Source organism: Hevea brasiliensis, chromosome 12, assembly GCF_030052815.1.
Source record: "Hevea brasiliensis isolate MT/VB/25A 57/8 chromosome 12, ASM3005281v1, whole genome shotgun sequence".
NCBI classification, from domain to species: Eukaryota; Viridiplantae; Streptophyta; class Magnoliopsida; order Malpighiales; family Euphorbiaceae; genus Hevea; species Hevea brasiliensis.
The window spans coordinates 90,999,713-91,013,621 of NC_079504.1; positions in this window are offsets into that span (position 1 = coordinate 90,999,713).

The following is a 13,909-nucleotide window of genomic DNA, read 5'->3' on the forward strand; positions in this document are numbered from 1 at the left end:
CTTTGCTGTCTTCATAAGAATTGTAGACCTATGTCTAAACTATTCATGGTAAAAATTTCAGGTCATTTGGACCTGTTTTGAGTAAATTATGATCAAAACACTAACTACTGCTCAAATGGTCAATTTTCAGGCTTTCAAGTCACTAATCCGGATTTGGTCATTTTTCAAGTCACCTTCTAGGCAGAATTTAGGTAAGCTTCCTTCATGAAAGTTGGTACTTTTTGTGCCTAGTTTCACCTCCAATTGGTCTCATACCAATTGGAGTCACACACTTAAGGTTCTAAGCTAAAATGTACACTACCCTGTTACACATTATTCAACACTTACCAATTACACATTCAATACTTACCAAGTTTACCTTTCATGCCAATTCTGATTTGGTACCATAACATTAACACACTTTACATCACATTTTGGTCATTTTGGGCAGCTTGTAACCACTCTCAACATGCACATTATAACTCAGAATTTTCAAAGTCTAATTGCAACAATTTAACCACATGAACATACCTCACTTACATGTCTAAATCCCAACAATTAAACACATACACATGCTGCCACCATAAGCATCATAATTCAACAAACCATTCTATGAAACTACACATTTCTAACCACACTTTAAAGTTGCCAAATTACCCCATTGAATATATCTCCTTCAAATTGCTTTCAAGCTTCCAAAACCAATTTCACCATTACACATACACTTAATATACTTTAGCTAAATCACTCCTATACATATAAACACTTACATCAACATCTCAAACTACCATTTATATGCAAAAACAAGCTATACATAATGAACTTCCATGGCTGCCAAAATGTACATCTCCATTAATTCATCAAACCTTCAAACTTCTTCCATAAATCCATTCAACACAACACCCACACAAGCTTTAATGGAGAAAGGATGAAGAAATGAACATGTACCTCAAGTGGAGCTTGTCAAAACTCCTTCAAATCTCTCCCTTTTTGCTCCCAAACTGCTGCCCAGGAGGTTTACTCAACTTTTAATGAAGAACTCTTAAGGAAATGGTGGCTTAAAGATGGTGATTTGGCCTTTACATGTGGACGACCATGGGAGGTTTTCTTCAAGGTTTGGTTCAGCCAAAGTGATGTTTAAGTGAAGAAGATGATGGATGCAGAAGGTTAGTGGATATTTCAATCCACTTAGGGTATTATATGGTATATAATAATTTACTTAGTGCTCCACTAACATAGGGTAATTATATCATAATCCAAGGTTTCCATAAATCACATTTTGCCACCATTTCTTTCACCATTTACATTATGCACCATAATTTTAATTTTCATGATATTTTCAAACTTTAATATCATTTATTTTTAATGGAAATTTAGGTCAGAAATCAACTAGGAGAGTCAATTGACCGCAATGCCCCTGTTCGGGTTGTATTCCCGATTTTTCTGTAACACCGATTTTTGTCGATTTCTCGATTTTTCGTTTTTCTTTGTACTAATTAATTAATTTTTATTTGACATTTCTAATGTCATTTATACTTCAATAGATGTTTATTTAAGGCCCAAAAATATTTTCCAGGGTTCCCCCGGTCCAAGGCTAGTCAACGGTCCATGCCGCAACTTCCCGGTGCGGTCACCCCTCGCTACGGTTTTTGGCTCGTTTAACTTGGTTACATTTCATTGCTATTATTTTTCCTTTATTTTTCTTGTATTTTCCTTTCTTGTATTTCATTATTTTATATCTCCTCACTAACATTTAAATATAATTCCAAGCATCCTAGCTGTCCGGACAGACACTATCACAGGAATAGTAGAACACACTACCAAACATAGGGGTGTTACATTCAGTGATGCCTCTCATAATGGGCTTGGGTTTGTTCTGATGCAAGAAGGTAAAGTAGTTGCCTATGCTTTCAAACAGCTAATGCCACATGAAAAGAACTACCTAACATATGATCTAGAATTGGCTACAATAATATTTGCACTGAAGATATGGAGGCATTACGTATATGGTGAGAAGTGCTATATCTACACTGTGAAGGAGCGGAAGCATGAAAAACATAAGTTTAGATCATTGAATTCAAAAATTTTTCATCTAGGGTCACATGCATCATGCAAGATTCATTTTTATCTATTTGATTTCAATGATAAACAGCATATTAAAACTCTTTTAATATATTTTTGGATCTACATTTGCCATTTAAGATTTTAGAATTAATCAGATTAATTCATTAGAACCCTAGATTAGATCAAGAACAAGTGTACTAACCTTTTTGATGCACTGCAGTGTGTTTGGCACCTTTGGGATACGCCTAAGACACTAGCTATTGTCCCTCTAGCTTGTCCACACCAAGATCACCAATGGCAGCCCCTTGAATAGCTTCTAAAGCTTTTTCAATCAATTAGAAAATCAACTTTTGCTTTTTGAGAGATTACAGATGTAAACATGACACTAGAAACGATTTCTAGTATTTTTAATTCAAGAGATTATTGTCTAATCTCTTTGAATTGATGAGAGATGAAGAAGAAGAGAAGGAGTGGCAGCCAAAGGTGGCAGCACAAAGAGAGAATAGCAGCTTATAATTTTTGTTCTTTCATCCTTACACTTATATAGCTAGGTCGCCACTTAAAACCCTTGCCACATGTCACCTTTTGATTAGCTTTAGGTTTAATTGACCCAATCACATTGTGCCAAGTGTCAAACCTATATTTAATCTTGACTTTGATCATCTTACATGACTAAAAGACATATGGCAAGCTTATGTGTAGTGCCATGTGTCACCATCTCATGGTGCCACATGTCACCATCTCATGGTGCCACATGTCACCCTGTGAAATGACCAAAATACCCCTGTGTCTTAATTTTGAGTTCTCAACCCAAAATAATTATTTCTCTTCTTCTAATCAATTTATATCAAATATAAATTAATTAATTAATCTCTATTAATTAATTTCTCATTAATTAAATTCATATTTAAAAACTTTAAATATAAATTTAACTTATAGTATATATCTAATAACCTAGATTTGGTTTTAAGCCATGCTAGGGATTTTGCAATCTAATTGCAAACCAAACCTATTTAATTAATCAATTAAACTCCTTAATTAATTAATTAAATCATATTTAATTTGGTGATTACTTGTGTATGTGTGTGACTTACTAGGCTCATCACTAATTGGCAATGAGACATGATATCAACTCTTAATATCATCAGAACTCTTTCTTACTACAAATGATTTCTCTAAATCATTTTATGCAGCTCATAGACTATGGTTAACACCTAACATAGCATGCCATAGCCACCCAATCAGTAATAAGGTTTACCTTAAATGAACCTATAATCATATGTTACCATGCACTAGAATCTCTTTGTTACAAAATCCTAATTCGAGCTGGAGTCATAGTTTATGTCAAACCCTATTTGCTATGAATATTATGTTCTCTTTTAATTCCAGTTCTTGATTTGAAAGATTTTCTCATCAGAAACTCTTTTCTGATTAAATCTATCTGTCCTGGCCAGGAACTTGAAAAATCAAGAACAATTAAATGAACATAGGATTTTATCCCTACTTACTTAGAGGAACAAATTCCATCTTGATCAACACCTGCCTCCATATATAACTAGTAAGAGCCAACACATGCCCATATACCCATACATAGTATAAGTATGAAAGCAGTATCAAACTCAAACCACCTATATACAAGATAACTATGCTATCTCAAGTATAAAGATTATATGCACTAATATGATTTATGACAATACATTGACAAGAGTAAACTCTATGTGCTTGTCATAAATGTCACTGGTTCGGCCTACTTATCATGTATAAGTGTTTATCATGTTTGTTATATGGCATGAGACTCACCATTTCATCTTATTTACATCTCATATAAATAACTTGGGAACAAACATGATTACAATCTTTCTGGATAAGTCATATCCTTATTGTGAAGTATCCTTGATTGTGAACCTATTTATGATACTTTGTGCTAGAAATACTGTTACCATATTCTTAACAACTTAAGAATAGAATTTCTAACAAAATATCAATGAACCTTTTCTATTACGCATAAATATATTATGTAAATGGAAAAGTGAAAATGCCTTTTATTAATAAAATATGTACAAGATACATACTAAATGATATGCTCTAGGGCATACTACTAACACACTGATCACAAGAGTCTGAAGTATTTGCCAACCCAGAAGGAACTCAATCTGAGATAGAGGAGATGGATTGAATTCCTTAAAGATTATGACTGTGTGATTAACTATCACCTTGGAAAGGTGAATGTAGTGGCTGACGCACTGAGCAGAAAGTCCATGATGGCTTTAAAGGCATTGAATGCTTAGTTGTCTATAGCACAGGATGGGGTACTTTTGGCTGAGTTGCATGTAAAGCCAATTTTGTTGCAGCAAATACAAGAAGCACAGCTTAGGGATGAAAAGTTGCTAACTATTATGGGCAGAGTTAAAGAGGGGAAGGAGACTGACCATGGTTCAAAGGAGATGGATGCCTATATTATAAAGGCAGAATCTGTATACCAGGAGATGAGGAACTGAAGAAAAGTATCCTGAAAGAGGCACACAGTAACTTCCATGCTATGCACCCAGGAAGTACTAAGATGTATCATGACCTGAAAGCACAGCACTGGTGGCCTGGAATGAAGAAAGAGATTGGTGATTTTGTGACCAGATGTCTGATATGCCAGCAAGTTAAAGCTGAGCATCAGGTTCCATCAAGGTTGTTGCAACCTATATCCATACGAGAGTGGAAATGGGATCGCATCACTATAGATTTTGTAACTAAGCTACCATTGACATAGAAGAAGCATGATACCATCTGGGTAATTGTGGATAGATTAACAAAGTCAGCACACTTCCTACCTATCAACACCAACTACTCGCTAGAGAGATTAGCAAAAATCTACATAGCTAAGATAGTACAGTTACATGGAGTGCCAACATCGATTATATCTGACCGAGACTCGAAATTTACTTCGAGGTTTTGGAAGAAGCTACAGGAGTTGTTAGGCACTCGACTGCACTTCAGTACCGCTTTTCATCCTCAGATGGATGGACAGTCTGAAAGGGTGATTCAAGTAACCCTTAGAACTTAGTAAATAATATAAATGTTAAAAGATTGATAATAATGACATGACATGAATGACAAGATAGGTATTGGATGATATGCTTCGGAGCTGCATTATTGACTTTGAAGGAAGTTGGGAGAAGTATCTTCCTTTAGTAGAGTTTGCTTACAACAACAGCTACCAAGCCAGCATAAAAATGGCTCCATATGAAGCACTATATGGGAGGAGATGCAGGACTCCCTTGTGCTGGACAGAAATGGATGAGGAGAAAGTAAGCCCAGACTTGGTGAGACAGATAGAAGAGAAAGTGAAGCTAATTAGAGATAACCTGAAAGCTGCCTCAGACAGACAGAAGTCATATGCTGACCTGAGGAGAAAGGATATAGAGTATGAGATTATTGATAAGGTCTTTCTCAAGGTATCACCTTGGAAAAAAGTGCTAAGATTTGGTAAAAAGGGTAAGCTAAGCCCTAGGTTTATTAGTCCATACGATGTCATTAAACGTGTGGGTCTAGTAGCCTACAGGCTAGCTTTACCACCTAAGCTGGACAAGATTCACAATGTATTCCACGTGTCGATGCTCAAGAGATATAGATCAGATCCTTCACATGCCATTTCAGCAGAAGAGATAATTGTGCAACCTGACTTGACATATGAAGAAGAGCTAATCAGAATCTTGGCACGGGAAGTAAAGGAGCTCAGAAACAAGAGAATTCCACTGGTGAAAGTTCTGTGGAGACACCACAACACAGAAGAGGTAACTTGGGAGAGCGAAGACACAATGAGGCAGCAATTCCCTTAACTCTTCACATCAGATAAATTTCAAGGACGAAATTTTATTTAGAAGGGAAGATTGTAACGCCCTCACCATCGGTAGTCCGTACGTTCTACTGTTTCGATGGCTAATATCTATCCGGACAGTCAGAATGCCCAGAACTACATTTAAACGATAGTGAGGAGACATAAAATGATAGAATACATGATAAGAAAATGCAAAAAAAAATTAGGAAAAATAAAAGACATGAAATGAAATTTGGTTAAAAGAGTCGTGTCCCGGACCCGCAAGGAACGCTAGAAAATAATTTTCGGGGTTTAATTAAAAATTAATCGAGGTGTAAATGACATTAACAATGTCAAAAGAAAATTTAATTAATTGGTAAAATTGAAAATAAAAATTAAAAATAGACAGTGTAAAAATTTAAAGAAATGTCCGATCGATAATTCCGAAAAAAAGGGACTTTAACCTGAAGAGGGGCATTTTGGTCATTTGACACTTAAAATTGACTTTTGACCAAAAAGTCCATTAAAAATGAGTGGTATTAAATTTAAAAAACCCCATAAAAACACCCCATGAAAATATGAAATTTCATTAGTGCAATTAAGGGAAGTTAAGTGGGATTAAGTAGAATTTCCAAAACCTAGTGTAACACCCCTATGTTCGGTAGTGCGTACTACTGTTCCGGTGACCAGTGTTGTCCGGACAACTAGAATGCCTAGAACTACACTTCGAGTTGAGTGAGGAGACATAAAATAATGAAATACAAGAAAAGAAAATACAAGAAAAACAAAGGAAAAATAATAGTAAAGAAATGCAACCAAGTTAAGCGAGCCGAGAACCCTAGCAATGGGTGACTGCACCAGGAAGTCACGGCGTGGACAGTTGACTAGCCCTGGACTGCGGGAAACCCTGGAAAATATTTTTAGGACTTAAATAGATCTCTATTGAAGTATAAATATCATTAGAAATATCAAAGAAAATTTAAATAATTAGTACAAAGAAAAGTGAGAAATCGAAAAACGGACAAAACCTGATGTTACTGAAAAATCGGGAATGCAACCCAAACAGGGGCATTGTGGTCATTTGACATCCCGAATTGTCTTTTGACCTAAATGTCCATTAAAAATAAATAATATTACACTTGGAAAATATAATGAAAAATTAATTTAGGGGTACCTAATATAAATAGCAAAAATGGGGTTCAATTTAGGTAATTAACACATTTAAAACATAAAATATACTTTAATTGGTGAGTGGACCACTATGGAGTAAATTAAACACAAAAAGGGCAGGTGTAAATCCACTACACAATCTGAAAACTTCATCTTCTTCATTTCTTTCAACCATGCCGAATTGAACTCCCTAAAAACCTCCATGGCCGAAGCTTGAAGGAACCTCATCCTCTCCTTCACTTCAGTTCAGTTCAAAATTTTTACAGAAATTAGCCAAAATTTTTACAGAAATTACTAATAGTCCAAATGAGTTAGCTGTTTCACTTCAGTTCAAAAAGTTTTTTTTTTTTTAACACCTGTAAATAGTGCTCACCACTGTAAAAGAAGTAAGAAAAGTTTTGAAAATCCCTTGTAGTGTATTCAATGGGTTATCAGTAGACGAAGTTGGTAATTCATTAGGTATACTACGGGATCATGTTACGCCTTACAGAGGGTTAGGGTGTGACATGTTTCAGTGGTATCAGAGCTAGTTTTTAAATTCTATTTTCACATGTTTCTTGAATATTCTTTCTTCATAGTACAACTGCTCAATATCATTGTTTGATACATACAGTACATTACATTATAAATATGCACTAACGGGAGGAAATCTCCTTGTGTTATTTGTTCAGGAGATCTGAAATCCTCGTATTGACTATGGAAGAGGGTGATCATTCAGTCGATCAATCTATTGAGGCTGAGGTGCAAGGATGCTGACCCTACATAATGTCGATGGTTAAGAAGACACCCCCTGCAGATCTGCGATTTCTGCTCAGTTCACTCAACAGACGGCTGCAATGTTCCAACAAATGGCTGGTAATGTGCCTACTCAAGTCCCAATGCAGACACCAGTGGTACAACCACAGTCTCCTACTAGGCAGTATGACAAATTGATGAAGTATGGGGCTACAGAGTTTAAGGGGATAGTAGATTCTCTAGAAGCTGAACAATGGTTAGAGAGGATGGATAGGGTATTCAAGAAATTGCACTGCACAGAGGAGCTCAGATTTGAATACTCAGTATCTTTGCTACAGGGGGATGCTTATGACTAGTGGAAAACCATTCCCCACAGTCTGGTGGAACCTGCAGTGTTAACATGGAATGACTTTCTCAGGGAATTCAGACAAAAATATGTCCCTGATGCTTATGTAGACCAGAAGCTACAAGAGTTCCTAAGTCTGAAACAGGGGAGCAGATCAGTGGCTGAGTATGAAAGAGAATTTTCCCGCCTGAGCCATTATGCAATAAGTCTACTTGCTACCAGCAGGGAGAGATGCAAGAGGTTTGAAACTGGCTTGAAGCCCAGTATCAGATTACAAGTAGTCGGCTTCAAACACACTAACTTCTCTGAACTGATTTCTCAAGCTCTAGAGTTAGAAAGAATTGAGTCTGAAGCTGCTTCTGAGAAAAAGAAATCAGAGAAGACAGAGAAAGAGGGAAAATCAGTAGAACAGAGTTCCAGTGGTCCTACTGGAAAGAGGAAGAATCATGGGGGACATGGCAGAGGTGGCAAGAAGTCTGGTAGGGGAAGATATTCAGGACAGAAGCCTCCTCTATCTGGTCAGCAGAGTACCAGAGGTTCCTACCCTCCTCGCCAATGTGAAACTTGTGGAAGAAATCATGGTGGGATATGCTACAAGGCTATTGGAGCCTGTTATAACTGTGGAGGCACAGGACACTTTGCCAAGGCGCACCGGATGGTCGCAGAGTTGGACCACCTCCTACTACTGCAGAAGGTCGATTCGAGCCACTGTCACGAAGTTCACAACCACCCAACAGAGGTAGAGGCAGGGTAGAGGTAGCCCAGGCGTACCAAGGCACAGTGAAACATTCAGAGCAAGACAGTGCTCCGGTCAGAGTCTATGCAATGAAACAGAGGGAAGAGGCCGAGACATCTGATGTTGTGGCTGGTACCTTCTCAACTTTTAATCAAGATGTGTTTGTATTATTTGATCCGGGTTCTACCCATTCTTATGTGAATGCTAGCATCATTGATTGCATTGTTGTTCCATGTACAAAAATGGACTTTGATGTACTAGTAACAAGTCCGCTAGGACAGGAGGTCAGGGTTAATAGAATATATAGAGATTGTCCTTTGGTGATCCAAGGACACACTTTTCTGTCTGATTTCATTGAAATGCCCTTTAGAGATTATGATATCATCTTGGGCATGGATTGGTTAGCTAGGCATCATGCCATGATTGACTGTAGGCTGAAGACAGTCACTTTTGGTCTCCCTCAATACAGTTATGTGGTAATACATGGGGAGAGGCAGTTATTGCCATCAAACATCATTTCGGCTGCACTAGCTAGAAAAATGATCAGAAAGGGGTGTGAAGCATACTTGGCACATGTGGTAGACACCCAAGTGGGGAGTCCAGCATTGAAGGACATCCCTACAGTATATGACTTTCCAGATGTGTTTCCTGATGAATTGCTAGAACTACCTCCGGAAAGAGAAGTGCAGTTTGAAATTAATGTTATGCCTGGTGTGGATCCAATCTCCATAACGCCATACAGAATGGCACCAGCAGAGTTGAAGGAGTTGAAGATACAATTGCAAGAATTACTTGAAAAGGGCTTCATCCGCCCTAGTGTGTCACCTTGGGGAGCGCCAGTATTGTTTGTTAAGAAGAAAGATGGCACTCTTCGCTTGTGTATTGACTACCGGCAGTTGAATAAGGTGACAATAAAGAACAGATATCCATTGCCTCGCATTGATGATCTGTTTGATCAGTTGAAGGGTGCAGCTGTATTCTCCAAAATTGATCTGCGATCTGGTTATTATCACTTGAAGGTACAAGAGCAGAGTATTCCAAAAACTGCTTTCAGAACTCGGTATGGCCACTATGAATTTCTAGTAATGCCATTCGGGTTAACAAATGCTCCAGCTGCTTTTATGGATCTGATGAACACTATCTTCAGACCATATCTCGACTAATTTGTGGTGGTGTTTATTGATGACATTTTGATATATTCGAGGAATGCAGAGGAGCATGACAGACATCTGTGGATTGTACTGTAGACTTTAAGGGAGAAACAGCTATACGCCAAATTATCGAAATGTGAATTTTGGCTGAAAGAAATCTCCTTTTTGGGATATGTTGTGTCAGCTGAAGGGATCAAGGTAGATTCCAGCAAGGTAGAAGCTATCCTTAATTGGAAGCCACCCAGAAATATCACAGAAGTTCGCAGTTTTCTGGGTTTAGCTGGATATTACCGTCGGTTTGTGAAAGGATTTTCTATGTTATCTTCTCCACTGACCAAACTGCTTCAGAAAGATGTAAAATTTCAGTGGACAGATAAATGCCAGCAAAGTTTTGATGAGTTGAAAAGGTGTTTGACTGAAGCTTCAGTTCTCACTTTACCTACTCCGGGTAAAGAATACACAGTTTATAGTGATGCTTCTCACAATGGGTTAGGCTGTGTACTGATGCAAGATCGGAATGTCATTGCTTATGCATCACACCAGCTGAAACCGCATGAGAGGAACTACCCAACACATGATCTGGAGCTAGCAGCTATTGTTTTTGCTCTGAAGATCTGGAGACACTATTTGTATGGGGAGAAATGCTACATTTACACAGATCACAAGAGCTTGAAGTACTTAGGCACCCAGAAGGAATTGAATTTGAGGCAGAGGAGATGGTTAGAACTCATTAAAGACTATGATTGCTTAATAGACTATCAGCCAGGAAAAGTAAATGTGGTGGCTAACGCCTTAAGTCGCAAGACTATGGCAAGTCTCAGAATTTCTCCTTTGTCCATGGTATATGAATTGAAAGCACAGCATGCCAGTTTAGAGATTAATGATGAGGGACAGACAGTAGTTGCATGGCATGTACAGCTAGTGTTGATTGATCATATCAGAATGGCTGCTCAGAGTGATGAAAAATATCAGAAGCTACTGAAAGAAGTCTAGCAGGGCAAGAAACCTGAATTCTCTGTGAGAGATGATGGTTTATTACTACATCAGGGTAGAATGTGCGTTCCTAGTGATGTAGAATTGAGATAGATCATTATGAAGGAAGCACATGAGTCTCCATTTGTTATGCACCCTGGTGGAACTAAAATGTACAGAGGGCTGAAAGAGCATTACTGGTGGATGAGTATAAAGAGGGATATAGCTGAGTTTGTTTCCAAATGCCTAACTTGTCAGCAAGTAAAGGCAGAACATCAAGTTCCAGCTGGTTTGTTGCATCCTTTGTCAGTACCAGAGTGGAAATAGGAACGGATAACTATGGATTTTCTTACAGGACTTCCAAGGACACAGAGTAGTCATTATGCAGTATGGGTTATAGTTGACAGATTGACCAAGTCTGCTCACTTTTTGCCAGTGCGGATGGACTATAGCCTGGAAAGATTGGCCAGATTGTACATATATGAGATTGTAAAATTGCATGGAGTGCCAGTATCAATTGTGTCTGACAGAGATCCTAGGTTCACTTCTAGATTCTGGGGTAGTCTTCAGAGAGCCATAGGAACTAGATTGAACTTCAGCACAGCATTCTACCCATAGACAGATGGCCAGTCTGAAAGGGTAATTCAGATATTGGAGGATATGCTACGGGCTTGTGTGATTGAGTTTAAAGGTAGTTGGGATACACACTTGCCTTTGATTGAGTTTGCTTATAACAACAGCTACCAATCAAGCATTGGGATGCCTCCATATGAAGCTTTGTATGGCAGAAAGTGCAGAACTCCCTTATGTTGAGATGAAGTAGGTGAAAGAATGATGATTGGGCCAGAGATTGTTCAGCAGACAGAGGAAAAGATCAGATTGATCAAAGATAGACTTAAGGCTGCATCAGACCGTCAAAAGTCCTATGTTGATATGAAGAGAAGAGATATTGAGTATGCAGTGGGTGATAAAGTATTCCTCAAAGTTTCTCCTTGGAAGAGGATTATGAGATTTGGCAGAAAGGGGAAACTGAGTCCTCGTTTCATCGGACCATATGAAGTTCTGGAAAGAGTGGGTCCTTTGGCATATCAGTTGGCATTACCTCCGGAGTTAGCAAGGATACACAGTGTCTTCCATGTGTCCATGTTAAGGAGGTACAGATCAGACCCATCTATGTACTATTAGTTGAAGAGATTGAGGTAAATCCAGACCTCTCATATGAGGAAGAACCCATAAAAATTCTGGCTTATGAGGTGAAATAGCTGAGGAACAAACAGATACACCTGGTTAAAGTGCTGTGGAACCATCATTCAGGCCAGGAAGCTACTTGGGAACGTGAAGAGGATATGAGGAGACAGCACCCACAGATGTTCAGAGATTAATGCCAGGTAAAATTTCAAGACGAAATTTATTTAATGGGGAGAGAATTGTAACACCCCTATGTTCGGTAGTGCGTACTACTGTTCCGGTGACCAGTGTTGTCCGGACAGCTAGAATGCCTAGAACTACACTTCGAGATGAGTGAGGAGACATAAAATAATGAAATACAAGAAAAGAAAATACAAGAAAAACAAAGGAAAAATAATAGTAAAGAAATGCAACCAAGTTAAGCGAGCCGAGAATCCTAGCGATGGGTGACCGCACTGAGAAGTCACGGCGTGGATCGTTGACTAGCCTTGGACTGCGGGAAACCCTGAAAAATATTTTTAGGACTTAAATAGACCCCTATTGAAGTATAAATATCATTAGAAATATCAAAGAAAATTTAAATAATTAGTACAAAGAAAAGTGAGAAATCGAAAAACGGACAAAACCCGGTGTTACTGAAAAATCGAGAATGCAACCCGAACAGGGGCATTGTGGTCATTTGACATCCCGAATTGTTTTTGACCTAAATGTCCATTAAAAATAAATAATATTACACTTGGAAAATATAATGAAAAATTAATTTAGGGGTACCTAATATAAATAGCAAAAATGGGGTTCAATTTAGGTAATTAACACATTTAAAACATAAAATATACTTTAATTGGTGAGTGGACCACTATGGAGTAAATTAAACACAAAAAGGGCAGGTGTAAATCCACTACACAATCTGAAAACTTCATCTTCTTCATTTCTTTCAACCATGCCGAATTGAACTCCCTAAAAACCTCCATGGCCGAAGCTTGAAGGAACCTCATCCTCTCCTTCATTTCACCTCCAAACATCTAGGTTTCTTCATCAAAGTTTATCCCCACTTCACAAGGAAGAAGTAGATACCAATATTAAGAAGTTTTAGTGAAGATTTAGCAAGTCCCAACAATAGGTAAGTTTGAGTTTTTGATTATTGCTTTGTTAAAGTTTGTAAGGATACTATGGGTGTTTGATTTATGGAGAAATTTTTGAGTTTTGATGTTGAATGGGAATGTGCACTTTTGGCAGCCATGGAAGCACCTTGAAGGCAGTTTAATTGTGCTTGTAAATGGTGAATTAAATGATTGATTAAATGTATATTGTGTAGGAAATTGTTTGGGTGATGTATACTTAGTATATGTAAATGTAAAATGAAATTTAAAGCTTGGAAAGTAATGGAATGTAAGTGTACCATTGTGGCAGTTTACTAACTCTTGAGGAAAGCTGGAATTCATGCTTGGTTTATGGAATAATGATGTTAAAATGTGTTGGTTGTTATGGAAGTTTGAGTGCATGTATGATGGTGTGAAGTTGGATATGTAAATGAGCATGAAATAGTGATTGAATTGTTGTAAATTGAGTTGGACAAATTCTGCACTTGTTGGTGCACATTGAATGTAATTGTAAGCTGCCAAAATGACCTATAATATGTTGTAAATTATGTTTAGGTTGTGGTACAACCAGAATTGGTTTGAATGTTGAGTTTGGTAAGTGTTAAAAGTGATGCTTGATGTGTATGCAAGAATTTCAATAAGGCAGTTTGAGTTTTAGGC